This window comes from Coregonus clupeaformis, unplaced genomic scaffold (assembly GCF_020615455.1).
Source record: "Coregonus clupeaformis isolate EN_2021a unplaced genomic scaffold, ASM2061545v1 scaf0647, whole genome shotgun sequence".
Lineage (NCBI taxonomy): Eukaryota > Metazoa > Chordata > Actinopteri > Salmoniformes > Salmonidae > Coregonus > Coregonus clupeaformis.
This window is the reverse complement of record NW_025534102.1, coordinates 198,064-216,644: the sequence shown is the minus strand read 5'-3', so window position 1 is coordinate 216,644 and position 18,581 is coordinate 198,064. Positions and strand designations below refer to the sequence as shown.

Genomic DNA, 18,581 nt, shown 5'->3' with positions numbered 1-18,581 from the left:
GTTAACTACTGTAAATCATATTAAGGTCTTGACTTGGCCCACGTGTGCAAGTGGTCTTACTGTTTTCAGAGCCTCGTGTTTTATTGGGTTGACTCAGGTGCTGTAGTACAGGCCGTGTTCTGGATCTCTTTCTACACTGAGGACAGTCATAGTCTCCTGAAGGAGCAGGTTTCTCCCAGTATCTGGTGATGCACTGTCTGCAGAACCTGTGTCCACAGGTGATAGAGACTGGATCCCTCAGCACCTGCTGACACACTGCACACCTGGACTGATCCTCTAACAGAGTAGACCATCCACTACAGAGATAAAGGAGAGAGAGAGAGATTGTAGATGTTAATACTGATCCTCTAACAGAGTAGACCTTCCACTACAGAGATAAAGGAGAGAGAGATTGTAGATGTTAATACTGATCCTCTAACAGAGTAGACCATCCACTACAGAGATAAAGGAGAGAGAGATTGTAGATGTTAATACTGTTCATAGACAGACAGCTGGGAACAGAATACTCTGCTCTCTGAGTGTGGTAGTAGCCTCTGGAAAGGATAACATGTCCACAGTGGTATTACTAAACTATATGAACTCAGAAGGTTGTAGAAACATGTCCACAGTGGTATTACTAAACTATATGAACTCAGAAGGTTGTAGAAACATGTCCACAGTGGTATTACTAAACTATATGAACTCAGAAGGTTGTAGAAACATGTCCACAGTGGTATTACTAAACTATATGAACTCAGAAGGTTGTAGAAACATGTCCACAGTGGTATTACTAAACTATATGAACTCAGGTTGTAGAAACATGTCCACAGTGGTATTACTAAACTATATGAACTCAGAAGGTTGTAGAAACATGTCCACAGTGGTATTACTAAACTATATGAACTCAGGTTGTAGAAACATGTCCACAGTGGTATTACTAAACTATATGAACTCAGAAGGTTGTAGAAACATGTCCACGGTGGTATTAGTAAACTATATGAACTCAAAAGGTTGTAGAAACATGTCCACAGTGGTATTACTAAACTATATGAACTCAGGTTGTAGAAACATGTCCACAGTGGTATTACTAAACTATATGAACTCAGGTTGTAGAAACATGTCCACAGTGGTATTACTAAACTATATGAACTCAGAAGGTTGTAGAAACATGTCCACAGTGGTATTACTAAACTATATGAACTCAGAAGGTTGTAGAAACATGTCCACAGTGGTATTACTAAACAATATGAACTCAGAAGGTTGTAGAAACATGTCCACAGTGGTATTACTAAACTATATGAACTCAGAAGGTTGTAGAAACATGTCCACAGTGGTATTACTAAACTATATGAACTCAGAAGGTTGTAGAAACATGTCGACAGTGGTATTACTAAACAATATGAACTCAGAAGGTTGTAGAAACATGTCCACAGTGGTATTACTAAACTATATGAACTCAGAAGGTTGTAGAAACATGTCCACAGTGGTATTACTAAACTATATGAACTCAGAAGGTTATAGAAACATGTCCACAGTGGTATTACTAAACTATATGAACTCAGAAGGTTGTAGAAACATGTCCACAGTGGTATTACTAAACTATATGAACTCAGGTTGTAGAAACATGTCCACAGTGGTATTACTAAACTATATGAACTCAGAAGGTTGTAGAAACATGTCCACAGTGGTATTACTAAACTATATGAACTCAGAAGGTTGTAGAAACATGTCCACAGTGGTATTACTAAACTATTGAACTCAGAAGGTTGTAGAAACATGTCCACAGTGGTATTACTAAACAATATGAACTCAGAAGGTTGTAGAAACATGTCCACAGTGGTATTACTAAACTATATGAACTCAGAAGGTTGTAGAAACATGTCCACAGTGGTATTACTAAACTATATGAACTCAGAAGGTTGTAGAAACATGTCCACAGTGGTATTACTAAACAATATGAACTCAGAAGGTTGTAGAAACATGTCCACAGTGGTATTACTAAACTATATGAACTCAGAAGGTTGTAGAAACATGTCCACAGTGGTATTACTAAACTATATGAACTCAGAAGGTTGTAGAAACATGTCCACAGTGGTATTACTAAACTATATGAACTCTGAAGGTTGTAGAAACATGTCCACAGTGGTATTACTAAACTATATGAACTCAGAAGGTTGTAGAAACATGTCCACGGTGGTATTACTAAACTATATGAACTCAAAAGGTTGTAGAAACATGTCCACAGTGGTATTACTAAACTATATGACCTCAGAAGGTTGTAGAAACATGTCCACGGTGGTATTACTAAACTATATGAACTCAGAAGGTTGTAGCAACATGTCCACAGTGGTATTACTAAACTATATGAACTCAGAAGGTTGTAGAAACATGTCCACAGTGGTATTACTAAACTATATGAACTCAGAAGGTTGTAGAAACATGTCCACAGTGGTATTACTAAACTATATGAACTCAGGTTGTAGAAACATGTCCACAGTGGTATTACTAAACTATATGAACTCAGAAGGTTGTAGAAACATGTCCACAGTGGTATTACTAAACTATATGAACTCAGAAGGTTGTAGAAACATGTCCACAGTGGTATTACTAAACTATATGAACTCAGAAGGTTGTAGAAACATGTCCACAGTGGTATTACTAAACTATATGAACTCAGATTGTAGAAATCTTCAAAAGTATAGAATGTACACACTAAGAAAAGAGGGTTCCGCAAGGGTTCTTTGGGAAGGTGATGGTTCTATGTGGAACCATAATGACTCAAAGAACCCTTCAAGCCATTCAATGGTTCTTTGCAGTTCACAAAAAGGGTTATTTGCGTTTTAGTGATAATTAAAATGTAGAGGCAGTGGCTCATTAGAATATTTTGCGGAGTGGTTTGTTCAAAGCTCTTTTTGTGTAACAGTGAGTGAGTGCCATTGACGTTTATCTAATGTGTTGTGTTCTGCAATGACTGTTAATACACACAGTTATGTAGGACTATGGCCAGTGACGGTGTCTTGTGAATGACTCACGTATGGCCTTGTCAATTGAGAACGGTTGACTAAGTCAGTGGTTCTCAATTCTCTCCTCAGTGATCTAGTGATGTTACGTTTCATACTGAAGCTCCAAGGCATGCGTTGAAATCGCTAAGCAGCTAACTTCGAATCAGTGTTCCGATAAGTGTATCACTTTATCAGAAGTACTTCATCAATGATGTCCGAAGCTTTGTTTAATCACATGCTTTTTCAAACCGTGTGTTGCAAAATGCGAGATCCCACTGATTTCACCGTGGTTCCGATGCTTTCTTCGATTAAGCTGCTTTCAAACACCGACCACTACGGGATATCATACTTATACATTTAGTTAGGATTTTGTACAAGTAATTTCAACTGACTGGTGTCTTAGCTGGTAGAGTAGGGAACTATGGAACATTCCAGGATGTGGGGGGTATGAGTTCGAATCCCGTTGAAGAGACACTATTTAGAAAATAGTTTTGCGAAACCACACTTTCTGCACTGTTCAAATCATTTGTTTTATTTAGTATAGTATAAGCTTCTCTCTTAAGCATCCTCAATAATGCCATTGATTCCATTTTTGAAAAATAGTCAACTTGAAGGCAGAAAAATAAGCATGTGTCACGCCCTGACTCTGGGGACTCGTATTTGTTGAGTCAGGGTGTGTATATTCATTGTGGTGATGTTCTATGTAAGCATTTTCTATGTTTAGATCTAGTATGTGTAGATCTATGTTGGCCGGTGTGGTTCCCAATCAGAGGCAGCTGTAGCTCGTTGTCTCTGATTGGGGCCCATACTTAGGCAGCCTATTGGCACTAGTGGGTTGTGGGATCTTGTTCCGTGTTATGGTATGGTATGGTATGGTATGGTATGGTATGGTATGGTATGGTATGGTGTGTTGTGCTGTGCTGTGCTGCCTTGGACTTCACGTTACGTTTGTTTATTGTTTTGTCGTTGTGTTTATTCGTTAATAAACATGTATGCATATCACGCTGCGCCTTGGTCCGTCCCGTCTATAAACGATCGTGACAGAAGATCCCACCAAACGAGGACCAAGCAGCGTGTTCAGGAGCAAATGCCGGGAATTCAACAGGAGGTTACATTAGTAGATGTCCTCCTCGGTTGGGGGAGAAATACGGAGGAGGAGGCCGTCCGTTACCGGAAGGCGATGAAGGAGGATGCCCAGGTAGGAGAGGAGAAACGGCGCCAACAGTGCCGATGCGACGGAGACCCGAGAGGCAACCCAAGAACATTTTGGGGGGCACACGGTGTGCAGACGAGGCAGCAGGAGGCCGTTAAAGGGCGGATCTGCAGGTTAGGAGAGGAGGCCACCATGTTACGGGGGCTATTGGTTCAGAGGGAGCAGGAGTTATTCGGTCAGAGGGAGGAGCTACAGGGGGCAAAAAGGAAGAAGGAAGGTGTAGAGGCACGGCGAGAGGAGCTGGTTAGGTAGCAGAAGCAAGTGGTGCGTGTCGCCAGTCCGGTCCGGCCCGTTCCTGCTCCCCGCACTAAGCCAGTGGTGCGTGTTCCCAGTACGGCCTGACCCGTTCCTGCTCCCCGCACTAAGCCAGTGGTGCGTGTTCCCAGTCACGGTCCGGCCCGTTCCTGCTCCTTGCATCAAGCCAGTGGTGCGCGTCGCCAGCCCGGTCCGGCCTGTTCCTGTCCCTCGCACCAAACCAGTGGTGCGCGTCGCCAGCCCGGCCCGGCCTGTTCCTGTCCCTCGCACCAAGCCAGTGGTGCCCGTCGCCAGCCCGGTCCGGTCTGTTCCTGTCCGTCGCACCAAGCCAGTGGTGCGCTGTCGCCAGCCCGGCCCGGCATGTTCCTGCCCCTCGCACCAAGCCAGTGGTGCGCGCGCCAGCCCGGCCCGGCCTGTTCCTGTCCCTCGCACCAAGCCAGTGGTGCGCGCCGCCAGCCGGCCCGGCCTGTTCCTGTCCCTCGCACCAAGCCAGTGGTGCGCTGTCGCCAGCCCAGCCCGGCCTGTTCCTGTCCCTCGCACCAAACCAGTGGTGCGCGTCGCCAGTCCGGTCCGGCCTGTTCCTGCTCCTCGCACCAAGCCAGTGGTGCGTGTGTCCACTACGGCACGGCCCGTGCCTGTCCCACCGGTGCCTAATCCAGCTCCGGTTAGCTGCTCCACTCCGGAGCCAGAGCAATCCGCTACACCGTCGTCGGGTCCAGCTCCGGTCAGCGGCTCCAGTCCAGACCCAGACGCCAGCCCCTCTCCAGGTTCGGGGTCTCCCACACCAGGGTCCAGACAGGGCTTGGTACTTCGTGGGAGGAAGGAGAGGGGAAGCAGCGCGCCGAGGTCCAGACCAGACCAGGGGTGCAACAGGGAGGCGGAGAGTAAGTGGTCGTCACGCCCTGAGCCGGATCCGCCTCCAAGTGGAATGCCCACCTGGCCCCTACCCTGTTATGTTTATGTTGTGCGGTCGGAGTCCGCACCTTTGGGGGGGGGGGGTATTGTCACGCCCTGACTCTGGGGACTCGTATTTGTTGAGTTAGGGTGTGTATTTTCTGTGTAGTAATTTCTATGTTGCATTTTCTATGTTCAGATCTAGATCGTGTAGATCACTAGTTGGTTGTGGGATCTTGTTCTGTGTTAAGGTATGGTATGGTATGGTATGGTATGGTATGGTATGTTGTGCTGCCTTGGACTTCACGTATCGTTTGTTTATTGTTTTATCGTTGTGTTTATTCGTTAATAAACATGTATGCATATCACGCTGCGCCTGGTTCCGTCCCGTCTATAAACGATCGTGACAGCATGATGTAAAGATGTGAACTGACTGGAGGCTATTAAAGCCAACGACTTACCGCTAAAGAGTTTTGATCAAATCAGTGGAGAAAAAATGACCTTTATCTGATAATCACACATTGCTATTTATTGCTGACCAGCAGATGTCACTAATGTGCATTGTGAATGAATAAAGAAGCTCAGAGCAATTAACCTAATTGACACAATTGGCTGGAAAGCCTCATTAGCAAACTAAGTTTCCTGAAGCAATCACTACAGTGACCCACAGCAGTTTGAGAGCTAGCACATCTGATGCAACTTGTCACGGCAGGTAGCTTAGCATTAAGAGCCAGTAACTGAAATGTCGCTGGTTTGAATCCCCGAGCCGACTAGGTGAAAAATCAGCCAATGTGCCCTTGAGCAAGGCACTTCACCCTAATTGCCCTATGTTGCTCTGCATAAGAGCGTCTGCTAAAATGTTAAATATAACACCTATGGAATTTTAACAATATAGTATGGCTAACCAGAATACAAAAAAAACCTGTAATGTAAAATTTAGATGGATAAATCCTTCCTTCTGTCACTACAGATTTAGATGGAGAACTCCTTCCTTCTGTCACTACAGATTTAGATGGAGAACTCCTTCCTTCTGTCACTACAGATTTAGATGGAGAACTCCTTCCTTCTGTCACTACAGATTTAGATGGAGAACTCCTTCCTTCTGTCACTACAGATTTAGATGGATAACTCCTTCCTTCTGTCACTACAGATTTAGATGGAGAACTGCTTCCTTCTGTCACTACAGATTTAGATGGAGAACTCCTTCCTTCTGTCACTACAGATTTAGATGGAGAACTCCTTCCTTCTGTCACTACAGATTTAGATGGAGAACTGCTTCCTTCTGTCACTACAGATTTAGATGGAGAACTGCTTCCTTCTGTCACTACAGATTTAGATGGAGAACTCCTTCCTTCTGTCACTACAGATTTAGATGGAGAACTCCTTCCTTCTGTCACTACAGATTTAGATGGAGAACTTCCTTCTGTCACTACAGATTTAGATGGAGAACTGCTTCCTTCTGTCACTACAGATTTAGATGGAGAACTCCTTCCTTCTGTCACTACAGATTTAGATGGATAACTCCTTCCTTCTGTCACTACAGATTTAGATGGAGAACTCCTTCCTTCTGTCACTACAGATTTAGATGGAGAACTCCTTCCTTCTGTCACTACAGATTTAGATGGATAACTCCTTCCTTCTGTCACTACAGATTTAGATGGAGAACTCCTTCCTTCTGTCACTACAGATTTAGATGGAGAACTCCTTCCTTCTGTCACTACAGATTTAGATGGAGAACTCCTTCCTTCTGTCACTACAGATTTAGATGGAGAACTCCTTCCTTCTGTCACTACAGATTTAGATGGAGAACTCCTTCCTTCTGTCACTACAGATTTAGATGGAGAACTCCTTCCTTCTGTCACTACAGATTTAGATGGATAACTCCTTCCTTCTGTCACTACAGATTTAGATGGAGAACTGCTTCCTTCTGTCACTACAGATGTAGATGGATAACTCCTTCCTTCTGTCACTACAGATTTAGATAGAGAACTCCTTCCCTTCTGTCACTACAGATTTAGATGGATAACTCCTTCCTTCTGTCACTACAGATTTAGATGGAGAACGGCTTCCTTCTGTCACTACAGATTTAGATGGAGAACTCCTTCCTTCTGTCACTACAGATATAGATGGAGAACTCCTTCCTTCTGTCACTACAGATTTAGATGGAGAACTCCTTCCTTCTGTCACTACAGATTTAGATGGAGAACTGCTTCCTTCTGTCACTACATATTTAGATGGAGAACTGCTTCCTTCTGTCACTACAGATTTAGATGGAGAACTTCCTTCTGTCACTACAGATTTAGATGGAGAACTCCTTCCTTCTGTCACTACAGATTTAGATGGAGAACTCCTTCCTTCTGTCACTACAGATTTAGATGGAGAACTCCTTCCTTCTGTCACTACAGATTTAGATGGAGAACTCCTTCCTTCTGTCACTACAGATTTAGATGGATAACTCCTTCCTTCTGTCACTACAGATTTAGATGGAGAACTGCTTCCTTCTGTCACTACAGATGTAGATGGATAACTCCCTTCCTTCTGTCACTACAGATTTAGATAGAGAACTCCTTCCTTCTGTCACTACAGATTTAGATGGATAACTCCTTCCTTCTGTCACTACAGATTTAGATGGAGAACGGCTTCCTTCTGTCACTACAGATTTAGATGGAGAACTCCTTCCTTCTGTCACTACAGATTTAGATGGAGAACTCCTTCCTTCTGTCACTACAGATTTAGATGGAGAACTCCTTCCTTCTGTCACTACAGATTTAGATGGATAACTCCTTCCTTCTGTCACTACAGATTTAGATGGAGAACTGCTTCCTTCTGTCACTACAGATTTAGATGGAGAACTCCTTCCTTCTGTCACTACAGATTTAGATGGAGAACTCCTTCCTTCTGTCACTACAGATTTAGATGGAGAACTGCTTCCTTCTGTCACTACAGATTTAGATGGAGAACTGCTTCCTTCTGTCACTACAGATTTAGATGGAGAACTTCCTTCTGTCACTACAGATTTAGATGGAGAACTGCTTCCTTCTGTCACTACAGATTTAGATGGAGAACTCCTTCCTTCTGTCACTACAGATTTAGATGGAGAACTCCTTCCTTCTGTCACTACAGATTTAGATGGAGAACTCCTTCCTTCTGTCACTACAGATTTAGATGGATAACTCCTTCCTTCTGTCACTACAGATTTAGATGGAGAACTCCTTCCTTCTGTCACTACAGATTTAGATGGAGAACTCCTTCCTTCTGTCACTACAGATTTAGATGGAGAACTCCTTCCTTCTGTCACTACAGATTTAGATGGAGAACTCCTTCCTTCTGTCACTACAGATTTAGATGGAGAACTCCTTCCTTCTGTCACTACAGATTTAGATGGATAACTCCTTCCTTCTGTCACTACAGATTTAGATGGAGAACTGCTTCCTTCTGTCACTACAGATTTAGATGGAGAACTCCTTCCTTCTGTCACTACAGATTTAGATGGAGAACTCCTTCCTTCTGTCACTACAGATTTGGGTAAAACAGCTTTTCATTTCTTTGCACCTCACTTATGGAACAATCTTCAAAATACCGTACAGTTTGATGCATGGGTGACTTTCGGTCAATTCAGATTGTTAGTAGAGGACCTATTCACTGAGGAATGTGGTTGATTTTTATCATGGGGTTTTTTATCATGGTTTTTTTTGTATTTTTCTTTTTGTGTTTCCGCCTGCCTTGATTGTAGCATCTGTCAGTCTAACTTGTATTGTGTAATTGCTGTAATTACTTTTGTGTAATTGCTGTATTTCCTTGTATTGTGTAATTGCTGTAATTACTTTTATTGTGTAATTGCTATAATTACTTGTAGTGTAATTGCTGTAATTACTTTTATTGTGTAATTGCTTTAATTACTTTTATTTTGTTCTTGCTTGGTCTTGTCATGCAGGTCTCCATTTAAAAAGACCTTGGTCTCAATAGGCCCTTTTCACGATGACGTCATCTAACTTCCGCCTTTCCGCGTAGCAGGTTAACTTCACTTCCGTTCGCCCGTAACCTGAGACTTCTCAACGAAAATACAACTGTTGACCACTAACTAGCAAGCTAGCTACTTGAAGAAATTCCAAAAGGTACGTTTAAGTTAAATTAGTAAAGTTAAGAGTAATAATGTTTACGTATATGCAATGGTTTGTAACTTGCTAACGTTATTGTTAATTCATAATTGTTCACTGCCTTAGTTACTTAAAAGTGGGCTAACGTTAGCTAACAACAACTTAGTACCAGATACCCGATAACGTTAAAGGTAGCGTTACATTGCTGCCTGGCTGTAATGTAACAAGTTTACTTAGCTAGCTATCTAACCCTTTGTTAGGCAGTTAGTTTATTCATGAATGTATAGTAACTCACCTATTCAAATACTGTTGTGCATGATAGCTAGATAAATATTGATTCCTGGTCAAAGCTGAATGTTAATTTAGCTGTTTCTTTTCTCCCGGTGTCTGTATCGCAACAGTATCCCATCCAACACCGAAGCTATGGCACAATCTTCGAGAAGATGCTATTGCAGTGTACCATTTTGTTCAAACAACAAACAGAAATTCCCGTATCTGAGTTTTCACGATTTCCCTGTTGATGGAGAAATCGTGCCCGTTGGGTGAGGGGCGATCAGGAGAGATGAGGGACCAAGTTTTAAGATTCTTCGTGGGAGCACCTTTGTTTGCAGTCAGCACTTTCCCCCTGAGGATAGATACACATCGGCCAGTGGACGGATCCGTATTAAACAGGGATCAGTGCCGTCTAGATTCCACTGGAATGATTGGGGTAAGGATAGGTAGACAGCGTTAAACGTAATACTACTGTAATCCAATAATATATTACTTGTACAAAATGTTTAATAATTTAATCCTGATGCAATATAGCTGCTACATTTTGTCATTTTAGGGACTGAAAAGTGATTACCAAAATGTATCATGACAAGCATATGGTTAATTTCACACATATAGGAGGCGGCTCACAAGCTCGGGAGTCAGTTTACCAGCCGAGCAAGAAAGCGTCTTGGTGTTGCTGTCCTGGATGATTCTGATCATGAGATGCCTGACAGCACAGAGGGTGCTTTGCCTGCAGTGACAAACGATCACGACTATGCCTGCCGTCCTTCTCCTGGTTAGTATTACAAATAAGAGTAACCATGTATCTGTTTTGGCAAAAAAAGTAAAAGTATATGGCAGTTAAGTAAAAATAATATTTTTATACTACGATTTGGAGTAACTGGTCTCTCTGTGAAAAGACTTGGCGTTTTAAACCTCATCCATCTTAGAAGCTTCTTCAGTTTTATTTATTGAAAATGGGATGGGATAGATGAGTAATAACTAACCTACCAACATGTATGCTTTTTCTTCCCCTTAAGGTAAACTGGAAAGTGCTACTCAAAGAATTCGAGAGTTGGAGCTGCAAGTGTTGTCCCTAGAAATTGAGATCCAGCACCTGACAGTTAAGAAGCAGCATCCACTCCTTTTTAATTTTTGTGTCACAGATGAGGACTATCGCTACACACACGATTCAGCTCAAAGGAGGTCTTCACTGTGTTTTGGGATTCTGTTTATCCCTCTGCTTCACGGCATGTTAGAGAACTGTTTATCTGAGAAACCTGAAGCCGATGAGCCTCCTCATTTTTCTTCATGGACCTGTAACATCGCCCTCTCACTGTCACCTCACCGTTAACTACACTTGAGACTGTTTCAATACAGTGATTGGGAGAAAGGGCGCAGCATTAGCCATTAATACATTACTGACTCTTATCTTACGGTCGATACAAACAGCAGTAATATTAAAAAGAGGCTGCAAAACAGAAACTCGTCAGCTCATAACCTTCGCTAGCATAGGGCTAATTTAAGCTAAATAAAGATAAACACGTACCTTCATAATCAAACAGGTAACCTTCAACGAAGAACTTGTAGCCTTTATCAAGCTTCGATCTTGAAGTAAGGGACCACTTGTCAGCAAGTCGTTCTACGTCGTTAAGTCGTATTGGTGGCAGATGTGAAAGGGACTGGGTGAACTCCATAATGATGTGCTACTAGCTAAGCGTTCCTAAGCGACACCGGATGTAAACATAACCTGCATCGCGGCAGAACGGAAGTTGTCTGACGTCACGTGAAAAGGGCCTATCAGACTACCTTGCCTTAAATAAAGGTTAAAAGGTGCAATATGTAACTTTTTGGGTGACCCGACCAAATACATATAGAAATCGTAAGATCTGGCATTCAAAGCAAGTCTAGGAAGCGGTAGATCTGTTCTATGTGCGCTATTTCTTTGCTTCCCGGTCTTAAGTTTCGGTTTTGCGCTCTTTTAATTTCGGTTTTGTACACCAGTTGAAAATACAATATTTTTGTTTATGGAAAATATATTTCATATCGGTTTGATGATACAATGATTCTCTACACTATACTTGCTTGTTTTGTCACATAAACTGAAATAACGTGAACAATTAGAATTTTAGCAACCAGCAACTGGCAGAGCGATTTTTGCAAAACATATGATGTTTGATTTAGTATCAAGGGCGATTGGATTTGTCTCGTTTCCACAAGAGCTACTGTATCTGTGTTATATCAATACAATAATATGTATCTGTAACAACAAGGGCCATGACTGATATCTTGGTTGGCTATACTCTCTACTACAGGGGGAATAAATAAACCACTATGAAACAACATGTTAAAATATACACTGATTGGACAAAACACACAAAGCCCCCTCCTGCTTTACAGTATATACTCAGATACACAAAATACATCTGGTTTCAGATCTAGAAGATTTTCATCTTCAATAGTATCAGATACACAAAATACATATTTGTTCAGATCTTGAAGATTCTCCTCTTCAATAGTAATATAGAAAATTCTGACCAGTACTTACCTAGGGTCAAAGGTCACTGGTCCATCCTTAAAATGTATAGGACGATCCATAGATAAGTCACTCTTCATGGACAGATGACTGGGTACTGGAGAGACTGATCTCCGAATTTGGTTGGAGATTCTGGAAAACATAATAAATCCCCATGAAACTACATTTTAAAATATATCAAAACTATATTTCAATAGATAAAATACATTACATGAAGCAATAAAATATATGCCATTACATAAAGCAAAAAGCATACACTGAGTATACAAAACATTAAGAACACCTTCCTAATATTGAGTTGCACCTCCCCTCTCTTTTGCCCTCAGAACAGCCTCAACTCGTCAGGGCATGGACTCTACAAGGTGTCGGCGTCCCACAGGGATGCTGGCCCATGTTGACTCCAATTAGTCCCACAGTTGTGTCAAAATGGCTGGATGTCCTTTGGGTAGTGGACCATTTTTGATACACACAGGAAACTTTTGAGCGTGAACAACCCAGCAGCGTTGCAGTTCTTGACAAAAACCTGTGTGCCTGGTACCTACTACCATACCCCGTTCAAAGGCATACCCTGTCCATTCACCCTCTGAATGGCACATTTACACAATCCATGTCTCATTTGTCTCCAGGCTTAAAAATCCTTCATTAACCTCTCTCCTCCCCTTCATCTACACTGATTGAAGTTGATTTAACAAGTTACATAAATAAGAGATCATATCTTTCACCTAGATTCACCTTATCAATCTATGTCATGGAAAAAGCAGGTGTTCATAATGTTTTCTACACTCAGTGTATTAAAATATATTACATAAACAACTAATTATAAGCAGATGCTTTACAGTATATACTCAGATACACAAAATACATCTGGTTTCAGATCTAGAAGATTCTCATCTTCAATAGTAATATGATACATTTTTACCTAGGGTCAAAGGTCACTGGTCCATCACTAAAATGTATAGGACGATCCATAGAGAAGTCACTCTTCATGGACAGATGACTGGGTACTGGAGAGACTGATCTCAGAGTTTGGTTGGAGATTCTGGAAAACATAATAAATCCCCATGAAACTACATTTTAAAATATATCAAAACTATATTTCAAGAGATAAAATACATTACATGGAAGCAATAAAAGATATGCCATTACATAAAGCAAAAACATACACTGAGTATACAAAACATTAAGAACACCTTCCTAATATTGAGTTGCACCTCCCCTCTCTTTTGCCCTCAGAACAGCCTCAACTCGTCAGGGCATGGACTCTACAAGGTGTCGAAAGCCTCCCACAGGGATGCTGGCCCATGTTGACGCCAATGCGTCCCACAGTTGTGTCAAAATGGCTGGATGTCCTTTGGGTAGTGGACCATTCTTGATACATACAGGAAACTTTTGAGCGTGAAAAACCCAGCAGCGTTGCAGTTCTTGACAAAAACCTGTGTGCCTGGTACCTACTACCATACCCCGTTCAAAGACACTTAAATATTTTGTCTTGCCTATTCACCATCTGAATGGCACATTTACACAATCCATGTCTCAATTGTTTCAAGGCTTAAAAATCATTCATTAACCTCTCTCCTCCCCTTCATCTCCACTGATTGAAGTTGATTTAACAACTTACATAAATAAGAGATCATATCTTTCACCTGGATTCACCTTATCAATCTATGTCATGGAAAAAGCAGGTGTTCATAATGTTTTCTACACTCAGTCTATTAAAATATATGACATAAACAACTAATTATAAGCAGATGCTTTACAGTATACAGTGGGGAAAAAAAGTATTTAGTCAGCCACCAATTGTGCAAGTTCTCCCACTTAAAAAGATGAGAGAGGCCTGTAATTTTCATCACAGGTACACGTCAACTATGACAGACAAATTGAGGATAAAAAATCCAGAAAATCACATTGTAGGATTTTTAAGGAATTTATTTGCAAATTATGGTGGAAAATAAGTATTTGGTCACCTACAAACAAGCAAGATTTATGGCTCTCACAGACCCGTAACTTCTTCTTTAAGAGACTCCTCTGTCCTCCACTCGTTACCTGTATTAATGGCATCTGTTTGAACTTGTTATCAGTATAAATGACACCTGTCCACAACCTCAAACAATTTCGGTTTTGTACACCCGTTGAAAATACAATATTTTTGTTTATGGAAAATATATTTCATATCGGTTTTGATGATACAATGATTCTCTACACTATACTTGCTTGTTTTGTCACATAAACTGAAATAACGTGAACAATTAGAATTTTAGCAACCAGCAACTGGCAGAGCGATTTTTGCAAAACATATGATGTTTTGATTTAGTATCAAGGCGATTGGATTTGTCTCGTTTCCACAAGAGCTACTGTATCTGTGTTATATCAATACAATAATATGTATCTGTAACAACAAGGGCCATGACTGATATCTTGGTTGGCTATACTCTCTACTACAGGGGGGGGGAATAAATAAACCACTATGAAACAACATGTTAAAATATACACTGATTGGACAAAACACACAAAGCCCCCTCCTGCTTTACAGTATATACTCAGATACACAAAATACATCTGGTTTCAGATCTAGAAGATTTTCATCTTCAATAGTATCAGATACACAAAATACATATTTGTTCAGATCTTGAAGATTCTCCTCTTCAATAGTAATATAAAAAATTCTGACCAGTACTTACCTAGGGTCAAAGGTCACTGGTCCATCCTTAAAATGTATAGGACGATCCATAGATAAGTCACTCTTCATGGACAGATGACTGGGTACTGGAGAGACTGATCTCAGAGTTTGGTTGGAGATTCTGGAAAACATAATAAATCCCCATGAAACTACATTTTAAAATATATCAAAACTATATTTCAATAGATAAAATACATTACATGAAGCAATAAAATATATGCCATTACATAAAGCAAAAAACATACACTGAGTATACAAAACATTAAGAACACCTTCCTAATATTGAGTTGCACCTCCCCTCTCTTTTGCCCTCAGAACAGCCTCAACTCGTCAGGGCATGGACTCTACAAGGTGTCGAAAGCGTCCCACAGGGATGCTGGCCCATGTTGACTCCAATTAGTCCCACAGTTGTGTCAAAATGGCTGGATGTCCTTTGGGTAGTGGACCATTCTTGATACATACAGGAAACTTTTGAGCGTGAAAAACCCAGCAGCGTTGCAGTTCTTGACAAAAACCTGTGTGCCTGGTACCTACTACAATACCCCGTTCAAAGGCATACCCTGTCCATTCACCCTCTGAATGGCACATTTACACAATCCATGTCTCATTTGTCTCCAGGCTTAAAAATCCTTCATTAACCTCTCTCCTCCCCTTCATCTACACTGATTGAAGTTGATTTAACAAGTTACATAAATAAGAGATCATATCTTTCACCTAGATTCACCTTATCAATGTATGTCATGGAAAAAGCAGGTGTTCATAATGTTTTCCACTCAGTGTATTAAAATATATTACATAAACAACTAATTATAAGCAGATGCTTTACAGTATATACTCAGATACACAAAAATACATCTGGTTTCAGATCTAGAAGATTCTCATCTTCAATAGTAATATGATACATTTTTACCTAGGGTCAAAGGTCACTGGTCCATCACTAAAATGTATAGGACGATCCATAGAGAAGTCACTCTTCATGGACAGATGAATGGGTACTGGAGAGACTGATCTCAGAGTTTGGTTGGAGATTCTGGAAAACATAGTAAATCCCCATGAAACTACATTTTAAAATATATCAAAACTATATTTCAAGAGATAAAATACATTACATGAAGCAATAAAAGATATGCCATTACATAAAGCAAAAAAACATACACTGAGTATACAAAACATTAAGAACACCTTCCTAATATTGAGTTGCACCTCCCTCTCTTTTGCCCTCAGAACAGCCTCAACTCGTCAGGGCATGGACTCTACAAGGTGTCGAAAGCCTCCCACAGGGATGCTGGCCCATGTTGACGCCTAATGCGTCCCACAGTTGTGTCAAAATGGCTGGATGTCCTTTGGGTAGTGGACCATTCTTGATACATACAGGAAACTTTTGAGCGTGAAAAACCCAGCAGCGTTGCAGTTCTTGACAAAAACCTGTGTGCCTGGTACCTACTACCATACCCCGTTCAAAGACACTTAAATATTTTGTCTTGCCCATTCACCATCTGAATGGCACATTTACACAATCCATGTCTCAATTGTCTCAAGGCTTAAAAATCATTCATTAACCTCTCTCCCCCTTCATCTCCACTGATTGAAGTTGATTTAAAAACTTACATAAATAAGAGATCATATCTTTCACCTGGATTCACCTTATCAATCTATGTCATGGAAAAAGCAGGTGTTCATAATGTTTTGTACACTCAGTGTATTAAAATATATGACATAAACAACTAATTATAAGCAGATGCTTTACAGTATATACTCAGATACACAAAATACATCTGGTTTCAGATCTAGAAGATTCTCCTCTTCAATAGTAATATCATAAATTCTGACCAGTAACTTACCTAGGGTCAAAGGTCACTGGTCCATCACTAAAATGTATAGGACGATCCATAGAGAAGTCACTCTTCATGGACAGATGACTGGGTACTGGAGAGACTGATCTCAGAGTTTGGTTGGAGATTCTGGAAAACATAATAAATCCCCATGAAACTACATTTTAAAATATATCAAAACTATATTTCAATAGATAAAATACATTACATGAAGCAATAAAATATATGCCATTACATAAAGCAAAAAACATACACTGAGTATACAAAACATTAAGAACACCTTCCTAATATTGAGTTGCACCTCCCCTCTCTTTTGCCCTCAGAACAGCCTCAACTCGTCAGGGCATGGACTCTACAAGGTGTCGAAAGCGTCCCACAGGGATGCTGGCCCATGTTGACTCCAATTAGTCCCACAGTTGTGTCAAAATGGCTGGATGTCCTTTGGGTAGTGGACCATTTTTGATACACACAGGAAACTTTTGAGCGTGAACAACCCAGCAGCGTTGCAGTTCTTGACAAAAACCTGTGTGCCTGGTACCTACTACCATACTCTGTTCAAAGACACTTAAATATTTTGTCTTGCCCATTCACCCTCTGAATGGCACACATACACAATCCATGTCTCAATTGTCTCAAGGCTTAAAAATCCTTCATTAACCTGTCTCCTCCCCTTCATCTACACTGATTGAAGTTGATTTAACAAGTGACATCAAGAAGAGATCATATCTTTCACCTGGATTCACCTGTCAATCTATGTCATTGAAAAAGCAGATGTTCATAATGTTTTGTACACTCAGTGTATATAAAGCATTAAAATATATGCCATTGCATAAAGCATTAAATTATGTGACATTACACAAAGCATTTAAATATATGCCATTACATAAAGCATTAAATTATGTGACATTACACAAAGCATTTAAATATCTGCCACTACATAAAGCATTTAAATATCTGCCACTACATAAAGCAACAAACAAACAGTGTAAAAAACATGAAGAACACCCTCCTAATATTGAGTTGCAACCCCCCCTACCAGTCTCTTCCTTTGCATCTACACTGACTGAAGTGGATTTAACAAGTGGAACTTACTTGTAACATCATCACATTGTAACATGGTCACATTGGCCTACTGATTCACTTCCTCATCTCAGTTCCACTTTAATCATTAAGAGTCTATTCATGCACATACTTTATAATATGTCCATATATAGTTATAATCTGTTCTAGGAACATCTACCCAAAATATTACACCTTCTTTATTACTTCACCAAACATACACTACATGATCAAAAGTATGTGGACACCTGCTGGTTCAACATCTCATTACACCTGCTGGTCCAACATCTCATTACACCTGCTGGTCCAACATCTCATTACACCTGCTGCTCCAACATCTCATTACACCTGCTGGTCCAACATCTCATTACACCTGCTGGTCCAACATCTCATTACACCTGCTGGTCCAACATCTCATTACACCTGCTGGCCAACATCTCATTACACCTGCTGGTCCAACATCTCATTACACCTGCTGGCCAACATCTCATTACACCTGCTGGTCCAACATCTCATTACACCTGCTGGTCCAACATCTCATTACACCTGCTGGTCCAACATCTCATTACACCTGCCGGTCCAAAATCTCATTACACCTGCTGCTCCAACATCTCATTACACCTGCTGGTCCAACATCTCATTACACCTGCTGGCCAACATCTCATTACACCTGCTGGCTAACATCTCATTACACCTGCTGGTCCAACATCTCATTACACCTGCTGCTCCAACATCTCATTACACCTGCTGGTCCAACATCTCATTACACCTCCTGGTCCAAC

General features: G+C 40.9%; 1 long non-coding RNA gene across 1 annotated transcript; it reads right to left on the bottom strand.

Moving 5' to 3' along the window:
• Positions 1–338: 338 nt before the first annotated feature.
• Positions 339–16,766, bottom strand: LOC121555258. Its single transcript, XR_006658960.1, has 4 exons — positions 16,750–16,766; positions 14,910–15,029; positions 12,244–12,363; positions 339–367 (listed from the first exon to the last, which is right to left on the bottom strand). It is a non-coding gene; the product is annotated as an uncharacterized LOC121555258 (long non-coding RNA).
• Between the last annotated feature and the right edge of the window lie 1,815 nt (positions 16,767–18,581).